This window comes from Phyllopteryx taeniolatus, chromosome 2 (genome assembly GCF_024500385.1).
Source record: "Phyllopteryx taeniolatus isolate TA_2022b chromosome 2, UOR_Ptae_1.2, whole genome shotgun sequence".
In the NCBI taxonomy this organism is placed as follows: domain Eukaryota; kingdom Metazoa; phylum Chordata; class Actinopteri; order Syngnathiformes; family Syngnathidae; genus Phyllopteryx; species Phyllopteryx taeniolatus.
The window spans coordinates 22,685,720-22,697,845 of record NC_084503.1 but is presented as its reverse complement, the minus strand read 5'-3'; the positions used below and the strand labels follow the sequence as shown (position 1 = coordinate 22,697,845).

At 40.3% G+C, this 12,126-nt stretch overlaps 1 long non-coding RNA gene across 1 annotated transcript; it reads left to right on the top strand.

Annotated features, from left to right (window-relative positions):
• Nucleotides 1-70: 70 nt before the first annotated feature.
• Nucleotides 71-11,992, top strand: LOC133473797 (uncharacterized). The gene is made up of 5 exons (XR_009787241.1): nt 71-376; nt 524-647; nt 721-905; nt 9,637-9,855; nt 10,057-11,992. It is a non-coding gene; the product is annotated as an uncharacterized LOC133473797 (long non-coding RNA).
• The last annotated feature ends 134 nt before the right edge of the window (nt 11,993-12,126 follow it).

The following is a 12,126-nucleotide window of genomic DNA, read 5'->3' as shown; positions in this document are numbered from 1 at the left end:
GACCGGACTGTGATGGTCTCTCTTGTATACGTTGAACGTTTGTCAACAGTTTCCAATATTGTCCACGTTCATGAAATACAAAAGTGCAGATTGCGTTGATTATAAATGTCACTGAAGCGTAGTGGTGTATTTATTTTGAAGGGCACGTTCACTAGGGCTTTGTTGGACTTGTGTGCGCGTCTTGACTTACTGTCAATGTATCGAAGTGTGAAAGGAGCGGCAGCAGACAGACAGCAAACAAGCAAGTCAGTAACACAAGTTATGTGATCAAATTATCAATCTAAGGACCGCCTACAAGATTGAATGGCTTTGAAGAACCTATTGATGACTAGCTAATGCTTTTGGGTTTATTTTCTTTAGTTTGACAGGGTGGGAGGTCAGTGCAAAATCACGTCTTTTGATAATGTCATGGAATTGTGTATTCAAATCGAATATTGTCGCCCTCATTTATTTGAGGTGCGACTCAATATGGTTGGTTGAAAATTGATTCCCCCCCCCCCTTTTTTTTTTTACCTTGTTAAAGACGGTTTGATTTTGAAAAAAAATTGAAAAGATCGAGGACATTGGCGTGGATGTCGCCTCTTCGCAACCGTTAAATATCCCAATAAATGCATTTCTATTGGACATTTTATTATATTCTTGCCTAGGTAATACATATACTCTTTTTTTTTTTTAAAGTAAATATATCGCAAGTGATTCTCTACCTTTGTTAACTTCCAGCGATCAGGAAATTTCTTTGCATCTTGCCGGTGGGACCTGTACTGGAATCTTCCATTGCGCTGCTGTTAGCTAACACAGCAACTTAGAAAGAGCCGGGCCTTTGGACATTACATGGATTGTGGTGTGAAAGGGTGCATTTTTCAGCAAATAATGTAATGATGTTCTACACACCAATTTGTGATTAGGTAAGTTCTCGAATGCTGATTTATGAATGGGCAGAGGTTTACTGAACACTGAACCTACGCCTAATTGCAGTGTGCTATTCACAAATTCATCCATTCATGTTTTTATCCTGTTGTTTTCTGAATAAGTCTGAACCAAGACAATATGAGGCGCCTGGCAAACATTACAGTTGACTTTATGGCCCTGCAGCGCTTGGTGACAAAGTCCTAACTGACACCACAGCAGCAAATTAGCATTTTGTTTCCTTGTTTGCTCTTGTAATTCAAACACTGTGTAATGTCTGAGTGTGCAAAGTGCATGGGTTAAAGCAGGGTAATGCTATCAAGCATTTAATCTGGGGACATTTCATTTAATATCAGGTTGCTCCACTAAAAGAGGGCCCAAAAGAGGAAATAATGAAGGAACACCTGGTGTGTGTTTTTGTGGGTGTGGACTCATCTGCAGTAGGATCTGGGCTGTGTGGGATCAGACAATGATTCCCCCCCCCCCAACCGCCGTCTGGCTGATAGCAGCGGGTACACAGGCGGAATAACAACTGTGCTTTTGGCTGTGAAAGTGCAAATGAAAGCGTGAGAAAGAGAAGTGTAGGAGAAAGCAGAAGGACGACACAGGAGTCAGCACAAGACTCTGTGGTCCACTAATCTCATCATCCAGGTGACTGAGGCCCTGGACTTCAATAGATCAACCATTAGCAAGGCAAGGTGGACATTCTTTGCACTGAGCTGTGACTTAGTCGAAACCCCACACCCGTGTACGACTGATGTGTATACCTTCATCCCTGAATGCCTCACTGAGCTCCAGTCAAATCACTGCACAGACTAAAAACACCTCCTCGGGTTTCACCTTGACCCCCATAGCATCCTTCTTGATCTTCCAGGTTTTGCAAACCCATTCGTATCAAATTTCAACCATCCATCTTGTATAGCGCTTGTCCTCATTAGGGTCACGGATGTGTGTGTGGTAGTATGTGGGTGGGAACGTTGTTGTGTTGGTCTCTAATCTGTCACCGTCTTTTAACAGTGTACAGTGGGATGAAAAAGTATGTGAAGCCTTTGGAATTTCTTAAATTCCTGCATTAATTGGTTGTAAAATGTCTGATCTTCTTCTGAAGCACAAGAATAAACAGTCTGCTTAAACTAATACCACACAAAAAATGCATTTTCATATTTTTATAGAAAACTACGTACATTTTCACAGGGCAGGGAGTCAAAAGTAAGTGAACCTATGGAGTTAATAACTGTTTGACCCTCCGTTGGCAACAATAACCTCATCCAAACATTTCCTGTAGTTGCAGATCAGACGTGCACAACGATTAGGATGACTTTTGGACCATTCCTCTTAACAAAACTGTTGTAGTTCAGCAAGATTCCAAGGATGTCTGCTGTGAATAGCTCTCTTGAAGTCAAGTCACAGCATCTCAATCGGGTTGAGGTCAGGACTTTATATAAGAACTTGTATAAGGATGGCCTGACAGTGAGTTGGACGGCTCCACTGCAAAGTGGCCTGCTAGTAGTTGCTTTTAGTTACTAGCCGCAAGTGCGCTCGTGGACCAGTGGACCAGAGTCGGGCCCGACATACCGCAGCCTGGCTCCATGCGGCACACGTAGATCCAAACAAAGACACTTAAGGGAAAGCTCACTGTTTGTTAGCCTGTGAGCTAACTAGCTAGTGAGCGGATGATCTAAGGCGGGCATCAAATATGTCAGCGCCTCGCTCGGTGTTGTTTTGTATGGGTGCCCTTCTCACACAACAGAGGCTGGAAAGTTAACTGTTTATAAAACACAGCGGCACACGTTATTATAGCTGAGCACAGACACTTGAGCACACAGTGTATTGCGAATGTATTTGATTGACAGGTGAAGAGCTCGTCTCTAACACCTTCATACAGTCCTGCAGCTCGAGGGCGGGCCTTATTTTTCATGATTTTTAGAACCTTATTTTATGTGGTGATTTTTTTTTTTAAAAAACACCTCTGTGGCGTCTCAAATGTACAAGCCATTTTTTTGGTCCCTGTACAGGCACTTTAAAGAGTAACAACATTGCCACATAGATGTTCTTTGTTAGCCCATCTATGGTGTTTCCCACTGTATGCTAGTGGAGGCTTTGTGGTCGTTTCAAACACACATCTAATTGTCTTTGTTTTCTGCTTAGTTTGACAGTAACCTTCAGCTGAGCGGGGCAATAAACAGCTCAAAGCCTCTTTTTTTTACTAATTATATCTGCCCAACTCCTGCTTTAACGCTCATATCTAAAGTTTGGGCTTGCAAGTCAAAGCAAAAAAATCGGCAGATTGATGGCTTGTATCTCAAAAAACTCGTAAACGACGTCACATTGCTATATTTGGTGACAATTTTTTTTTCAAAACGGGTTTGGTGATATTGGTCCTTTATTTACTTTGAATTTGATCAATACTTAATCTTGCAATATGTTACACCACCATGCATCCACATTAATTATGAAAAAGTTGTGGGATGGGTGATAGTAGCCCTGTATTTGCTTGGTATTAGATCAACTGAATCTTGCAGTATTGCACACCACTATGCAGTAGCATCCACCTTAATTATGAAAAAGGGAATCAGTGACAATATCTTACTTGGCATGAGTTAGATACTAAATCTTACAGTATGGCACACCACCAGCAACCACCTTATTTATGACAAAGTATCGGTATTGGCGATAATGGTTTTTACTTGGTATCTGATCGATACCAAATCTCCTTTCCTAAAAATTCCTTATCTAGCTCCTAGATTGTCATTCAAACACTCTAGCAAGCTCATACTTTTAACATTTTTAATAATTAATTTTACATTTGTATTTTTTATTGGCCTATGGGGCTTAAGCTTGAACCCTTTGAAGACTGCCAAGCAACAGCATAAAAAAAGTGTGAAAAAATGATAAACTGAAAGCAATAAAAAGTACAGCAGACTTTAAAAGGCCAAGTTTGCAGATGTGAATGTTATAAGCAATCTTGAGGTTTCTATTTACTATTTGGTTTCGATCTGTTGATTTTTATTGTTTTAGTATTTAGCGTCAACTGTAAAGTAAGTGAGTAAACAGAACTGTGTTAACACACGTTGACTGTTTCATGATAATGAAGGTCCACTGGTGTGCATTCATGGTTGTATCTGTCTCAAACAGACTAAAGCTGATGCGGATGATCATGTTGTTGCTATGGTGATTGGACAGCGAGGAAGTCAAAAGCAATGTTTTTTTTTTTTTATTCTACTTGCGTCTCTTGTGGCACTCGGCCATTTTATAGCAGAGCCCACTGAACAAAGAAAATGTGAGCACTTCAAAACCACATGTGCTCGTTTAGGACAAAAATGGTTTCAGAAGCAAAAGGTGTGTGGTTGCGTACGCTCATTGTTACTGTGCAAAGAAACACACACACAAAGGAGGACACTTGACAAGTTAATGGCAATGCTGACTGAAAATCATGCTAGAGTGTGTGTGTAAGGGGCAACACTTCCTTTTAATCTGGACCAAAATAAGAGAAAGACACATGGTAGTGGTGTGCGATATATTAAAATTTGGTATGCGCCTGAAACCAAGTAAATACAGGACCGGTATCACCAATACCGATACTTTTTAATAATTAAGGTGGATGCTAGTGGTGTGCGAAACTGCAAGATTGGGTATCGATCCGATATTAAGTAAAGACAGGGCCAGTATCGCCGATTCTGATACCAATACATTTTACTGCAATAATTAAGGTCAATGATAGTGGCGTGCAATACTGCAATAATAGGTACATATGCGATATCAATTAGATACAGGGCCAATCTTGCTGATATGATACTTTTTCATAATTACGTTGGAAGCTAGTGTGCAATATTCCAAGATTTGTTATTGATCCCATATCAAGTAAATACAAGGCCAGTATAACCGATACAGATACTTTTGAATAAATAACCTGGGCTGTGAGATACTGCAAGATTTGGTAATTAGCCTATAAACAGGACCAGTATCCTAACCTATTGTTGGTAAATTTTGGACACATCTCCAATGTTATTAAAGGATATTTTGTTACTGGAGCAGCCGCTATACATGGACAATTTCACAGCACATCGATAAAAGCAAAAGGCCCGCATTACATGTGAAAACAAAACTTTTACAGGGTTTTAAATCTAAAAAATGTCTAAATTTACCCATAATTTTTTTACACCCAAAAATTGTGAATGAAAAAGATTGGTTTAAAAAAAATATATATATATATTTGTAATGAGTAAGGTATTTTTTGCATACTGGATTGTGTACATACAAAAGGGTCATAAACTACATTTAAATTACAAAAAAAGAGTAATTAATGTTAATAAAATAAACAAAAAATAATCATTTTTTTTAAGTGTGTACAAGACAAAAAAAAATTGGGTTGAATAAATACAAAATCTAAACTGATTCCTACACTATTTGTTTCACAATTTCTTTCGTGTGTGTAAATAAAACATGTTTTTAAATTACTACAAGAAATAAAATAACATTGTTTTTAATTAAATTGGATTGTATGTGTAATATATATTTTAATTAAATTGGATTGTATATGTAAAAAATGAATCCTAAATTAGTTTTGAAAATATTACTACAAGAAATACAATACAAATAATTTCATTTAATTAAAAACAGTACCAAAAAAGTCATTTTAATTAAATTCTAAGACACCCGCGATCCTAGTAAGGAAAAGTGGTACAGAACATGGACGGATGGATGGACTAATAAAGGGCACCGTTAGAGCAACATGTTTGGAAAGTAATCAATGTTATTTCATTTCAAGATCTATTTATCATCACGATACTATCAAATGTCAAAGAATCTCACAAAGCTTGGCATAGGTACAAATATGATTTAGCCGTCCGTGTGTGTGTGACTTCCTAATCGAAACAACATTGTAGCTTTTTGTTTCCTTTCATGTAAAAAAAAAAAGGGGAAATGTGAAAACCACAAAGCAGCTTTCATCATTCTATGGGAAACGTGCGGAGACAGCGACAGTTCTCACGGGCCATTCCCATGCATTACAGCCCACGGAAAACAGTTTTGCTTTTTATTTTTCGCTTTTGTTGCAACGCTCATATTGAACATATGAATATTAACGGGGTAACTTATTCTTGCACTTGTATAAAAGTTAAGAAAGTTCAAATGTTACTTAAGAACACGTTACATGAAAAGCTAATAAAGTTAATATGAAAACCAGAGCTTGTCTCAGCAACAGACTATTTCTACTTCCATTATTTTGTATGGGATAAATTTGGAGTTTTATTGATTTTAAACATTAATACCAACAGTGATTAAGTTATTTTTATACTTGTAAAATTAAAAAGTTGTATCCTTTTTACATTTTAATATTACAGCTGTTGACTTCTTTTTACACTTGTATGAGAGAAGCATGTTAAAAAACCTTGCTTGTAAATAGAGGTAACAGTTTGACCCTGGGACAGATTTCTCTTTTCATTCTTTGCTACGGGGAAAAAAGTTGATATATGCCACGTTAATATTAACAGTGGTCAAGTTATTTTTACACGTGTATGACAAGTATGTTAAATGTGACTTGGAACATGCAGTCAAAGATTTCATGATGGTGTTTGCCCCTGGAGCAGATTATTTCCATAATTTATAGGGGAAATTTTTTTTTTTTTTGTCCATTAATAATCCTTGTCAAAACACTGTCACAGACAGAAATATGTCAATCAAGCATTGATTAGTGGATTGCTTAATTTGGGAGAAAAGATTACATTATATAATTGTGTGAATGCTTTGCAAAATACAGTAGCTAACACTCAGCCAGACTGGATGGAGAGCTTCTGTGACCAACAATTTTCAAGTCTTGCCACAGATGCTCAATGGGATTTAGGTCTGGACGTTGACTGGGGCATAACACATGATGAATATTCTTTGATGTAAACCATTCCATTGTAACTCTAGCTTTATGTTTAGGTTCACGGTTTTGCTGGAGGATGAATTCCCTTCCCAGTCTCGTCTATTTTAGCCTCCAACAGGTTTTCTTCCAGGTTTGCCCAAACCACTGAGACCATTCACAGAACAGGAGTATTCACACACAGTTGGACTCTATTTACTCATTGGGTGACTTCTGAAGGCAATCCAGTGTACGCGCAACCTACTGCCGCATTCGGCAACACGAGTAAAAGCACTTCCTCCTCGCTCGGGTGAATAGGGAACCACCCGTAGGAACTTCAAATGTCTACGTCTTTTTTTAAACATGTTACCACAGAGCCACCAAAGATGACAATATACGGTGTCTTGGCTTCATTCATGTTTATATGTATCATATTTGCATACATAAATGATATACATGTATTTAACTTTTGGCCCAAGACACCATCCATTAAGACCTTTTTTTTTTAGCAAGTTCAACTTCAAACCATCATGTCATCAACCCGTAGTCATGCTCGTTAGCGCAGCATACACAGGAATTCAGCTGCCCTATGTTCCACATTGGTCACATAATACTCCGCATACAGTGGATTGATTGCATTGGATTGTTTTTCGGAGTACGGGGGGGGGGCTGAATACAAATGAGAAACACATTTTTCAGATTTATACTCGGTTTAAATTTTGAAGAGCTTATCATATTCGTTCCACTTCACAATTATATGTTGCTTTGTGTTGGTCTATCGCATGAGATCTCAACAAAACACATTCGAGTTTGTGATTGTAAGGTCACGAATGTGAAAAAGTTCAAGGGGTATGAATCCTTTTTCAAGGCACTGTATTTTCCCCCAAGATATTGAGCATATCATTGGAATAACGGGTGAGTTCTTTGCAACCTATTATTATACAGGTAAGAAGGTATGCACTTTAAATAGTTTTCATCTGATTATTTACACTTATTACAATTATTTAACATGGTTTGATCTAAAAAAATTCAAAATATGGTTTCTTGCCAGAGTTTGCGTTTCAAGTTAGGGTTTCTAGCCTGGGTTAGCGTTGGTATTTATTAGGTACTGTTTTAAGTCATGGTTTCAAGTAAGAGTCAGGGGTTTTACAGGAGTTGAGCCTTCATATTAGGCCAGTGTGAGGGTTTCAATTCTCGCTGTGGGTTAGGGTGTGTTGACCTGGTGGAGACTTTCCATACTTCCTCCCTCCCTTCCATTTCATACCATCCTTGCTACCTTCCATCCTTTGTTTCTTTCCTTCTATCCTTCCTTTCATACATCCTTGTTTCCTTCCATCCTTTCTTTCTTCACCCTTCCTTCCTTTCATACCATCCGTGTGTCCACCCCTCCATCTTTCCTTACTACCTTCCTTTCATACGATCTATATCTGCTTTCCTCCTTCTTTCCTTAATTACTTCCATACGTTCTGATTTCTTTCCTTCTGTCCTTCCTTTCATACCACCCTTGTTTCCTTCCATCCTCCCTCCCTTTCTTCCATACCATCCTCATATCCTTCTGTCCTTCAAGTGTCTACCTGCTTTTGCCCCACCTTGTAAATATTCCTTTTTTCCCCTTGCTCTTTATGTTGCACTACATGGTTGTCTCAACAAACACAAAGGTCCTAATGCATTATTAAAAGATTGTTAAGCGCACACACAAGCAATAAATCTCTCGCTCACACACACGACCGGCCATGGGGTGGAAAGCTTTGTTGTCACGGTAACGGATGTGTATCCTAAAGCAGAGCAGCTGGGGGGTTTAAAGGGTCTGTGATGGAGTGATAAAAGACAAACAATTAATGCATTGGTTCCAGCTGCCAACGTACCTATCAATCAAGAAGATCCTGCCTCCTTAGCATTCTGTTGATTCCTATTATCTTGGAGAGTTGATTTCTATTGTCAAACATTCAGTGAGCTATGATTTTTGTTATTGTATTCATGTATTGATTTCTACTGTTCTGAGTGTTGATTTGTACTTGTTGTCTTGAATATTAATTTTTAATCGACTTTGACCATTGATTCATATCGCCTTGAAACGTTGATTTCCATCGTCTTCGAGCATTGATTTCTACCATTCCCGATCGGGCATGGATTTCTATTGTCTTTGATCTTTTATTTATGTCTTCAGATGTTAATTTGTGTTGTCTCCGAGCATCAACTTCTACCATCAAGCGTTATCATCTTCAAACATTCAGTGAGCTGTAATTTCCATTGTCTTTGAGCATTGACCATCTTCAAATATTACTTTTTAATGTCTGAAAGTATTAATTTATTAATATTAATTGTCTTCAAGCAGCCATTACTAGAGCTTTGATTCCTATGGTCTTGGTGCATTGATTTCCGTCGTCCCCGAGCCTTCCTGTCTATAACCTTAAAACGTTGATTTCTATGGCCTATGTCACATGGGGGACCCTATTGATTTTGTACAAGGTGGAGGTAGTGTGAGGGTCCATGGATGGCTGCTTGCAGCTTTCTTTTAATTCGTATCTTAAGTGTCTGTCTTTAACCTACAAGCGTCTGCTTGTAGGTTAAAGACAGGTAGCGACACGTCTGGTGTGTCTAGCATCATAGTGATATCTCACTCAACGTGATTACAGAGATTCGACAAAACCTCCAGTGTGCCAGTTCCTTCCCTTCCCCCCTCCCTGTCATTCCATACACACTTAGTCACCATGTAGACGTGACTCACTTTCTTCTCTTGGACTTCCATGACTCCACTTTGAGGAAAAAAAACAAAACAAAAAACTGTTATGTACAATACTTATTACTAAAGGACTTGAGTAGTAGATCTCAAACTGCTTGAATGAATCCATCCATCCATTCTCAATACCGCTTATTCTCTTCAGGGTCACGGGGGGCGCTGGAGCCTTTCCCAGCTGACTTCGGGCGAAGGCAGACTACACCCTGAACTGGACGCCAGTCGATTGCAGGGCACATAGACACTGACAACCATTCACACTTACATTCACGCCGTCACTGAGTGGGAACTGAACCCGCGCTGCCTGCACCAAAGTCAGGCAAATGCACCACAATACCATCAGTGACTGCTTGAATTAATATGAAAGGTAAATATTTCATTTTTCATATTATATTGCAGAATGTGTTTTTAAAATTAAGTTTATTAACTCACCTGTTATGTTAATTGTTGTAATTAATACATTAATTACTTTTAAAATTACTATTATTTTTTTATTTCATGATTGAAAAATGACCAGTATTACATCTCTGCTTTTTGCTGATGATGTGGTTCTGTTGGCTTCATCAAGCCGTGAGCTCCAACTCTCACTGGAGCAGTTCGCAGCCGAGTGTGAAGCGGCTGGGATGAGAATCAGCACCTCCATATCTGAGACCATGGTCCTCAGTCGGAAAAGGGTGGCATGCCCTCTCCAGGTCGGGGATGAGATCCTGCCCCAAGTGGAGGAGTTCAAGTATCTTGGGGTCTTGTTCACGAGTGAGGGAAGAATGGAACGGGAGATCGACAGGCGGATCGGTGCAGCGTCTGCACTGATGCGGACTTTGTATCGGTCCGTTGTGGTAAAGAAAGAGCTAAGCCGAAAGGCGAAGCTCTCAATTTACCGGTCGATCTTCGTTCCTACCCTCACCTATGGTCATGAGCTGTGGGTCGTGACCGAAAGAACAAGATCCCGGATACAAGCGGCCGAAATGAGTTTCCTCCGCAGGGTATCTGGGCTCTCCCTTACAGATAGGGTGAGAAGCTCGGTCATCCGGGAGGATCTCAGAGTAGAGCCGCTGCTCCTCCGCATTGAGAGGAGCCAGATGAGGTGGCTGGGGCATCTGATTCGGATGCCTCCCTGGTGAGGTGTTCCGGGCATGTCCCACCGGGAGGAGACCCCGGGGACGACCCAGGACACGCTGGAGAGACTACATCCTTCGGCTGGCCTGGGAACGCCTCGGGATCCCCCCAGAAGAGCTGGATGAAGTGGCTGGGGAGAGGGAAGTCTGGGCGTCCCTGCTGAAGCTACTGCCCCCGCGACCCGACCCGGATAAGCGGTAGAAAATGGATGGATGGATGGTTAAAAATATTACTCATAATGCACATTTAATAATACAATATATGCAATATTTATTATTAATATATAATAAGATACAGTTTACCTTGGTTTTTGTGATTCATCTCTTCGAAATAAACATAAAAATCATTTTGAATACTGAAGCAATATGTTCAAGAAAATAATTTCCCAGAAATAATCCATGGGTTCCAGACCCCCCCCCCCCCCCTCCAAAAATGTACCATATTTTCACGACCATAGGACGCACCGTATTAAAAGGCGCAGTCTCAGTTACGGGGTCTATTTCTGTATTTAACACATACATAAGGCGCACCGTATTATTGGGCGCAGACATGGTAAAATCTATGCTAGTTTAAAACATACGGTAGCAAGCATGCACGCTAAAACAATGTTTTTAAAAAGGCAGCGGGAGCAAAACTGAGTTCGTTTGTACTTTATTGAAGTATTTAACAATGTACTCACATTATTTTTTGATCAATCCTCATCCACAAATCCATCAAAGTCCTCATCTTCTGTATCAGAAATAAACAGCTGGGCAAGTTCACCAACAAACACGCCAGGTTCCCTCTCGTCATTGTCAGTCTCGTTGCCGGGGGGCTGTTCAGCAATGATGCCGGCTTTCGCGAACGCTCGGACAACAGTCAAAGCAGATACCTTAGCCCAAGAATCCACAATCCATTCATATATGGTGGCGTAATTCGCTTGGCGTTGCCTCCCAGTCTTAGTTGCACTTGTTTTTTCACAGCGGCTGTGAGATGGGCGCGCATGGAGTCACAGATCAACAGGGACGACGGTGACGCGTGGAAAAAAAACATCCGGCCTCTTTACGTACACCTCACTCAGCCACACTCTCATTTTCTACTTGTCCATCCAGCCCTTTTGATTGGCCTTATCGATGACTTCGGCTGGAAACTTTTCTTTAGGCAGCGTCTTCCTCTTAAAAATCACCATAGGTGGCAGTTTCTGTCCATTACCAAGGCAACCAAGCACAAGAGTAAAAGCTGACTTCTTGTGCCCCGTTGTGCGTATCGCTACCGTGGTGGTCCCCTTCTTCTCTACAGTGTGGTTCACCGGGATGTCGAAAGTGAGTGGCACCTCGTCCATGTTGGTGATGTGGTTGGGATGGATGTATTTGTCGGCAATCTTTTTACTGCAGTAGGAGCGGAAGATGGCCAGCTTTTCCTTGTAATTTGCCTGAAGTTGCTGCGCCACGGTAGTCCTTACCCGGATGGATAGATGGCGCCGTTGCATAAAACGAAAGCACCAAGACTGACCCCCTTTACGTCCGCATGCTGTCCCTCAGTC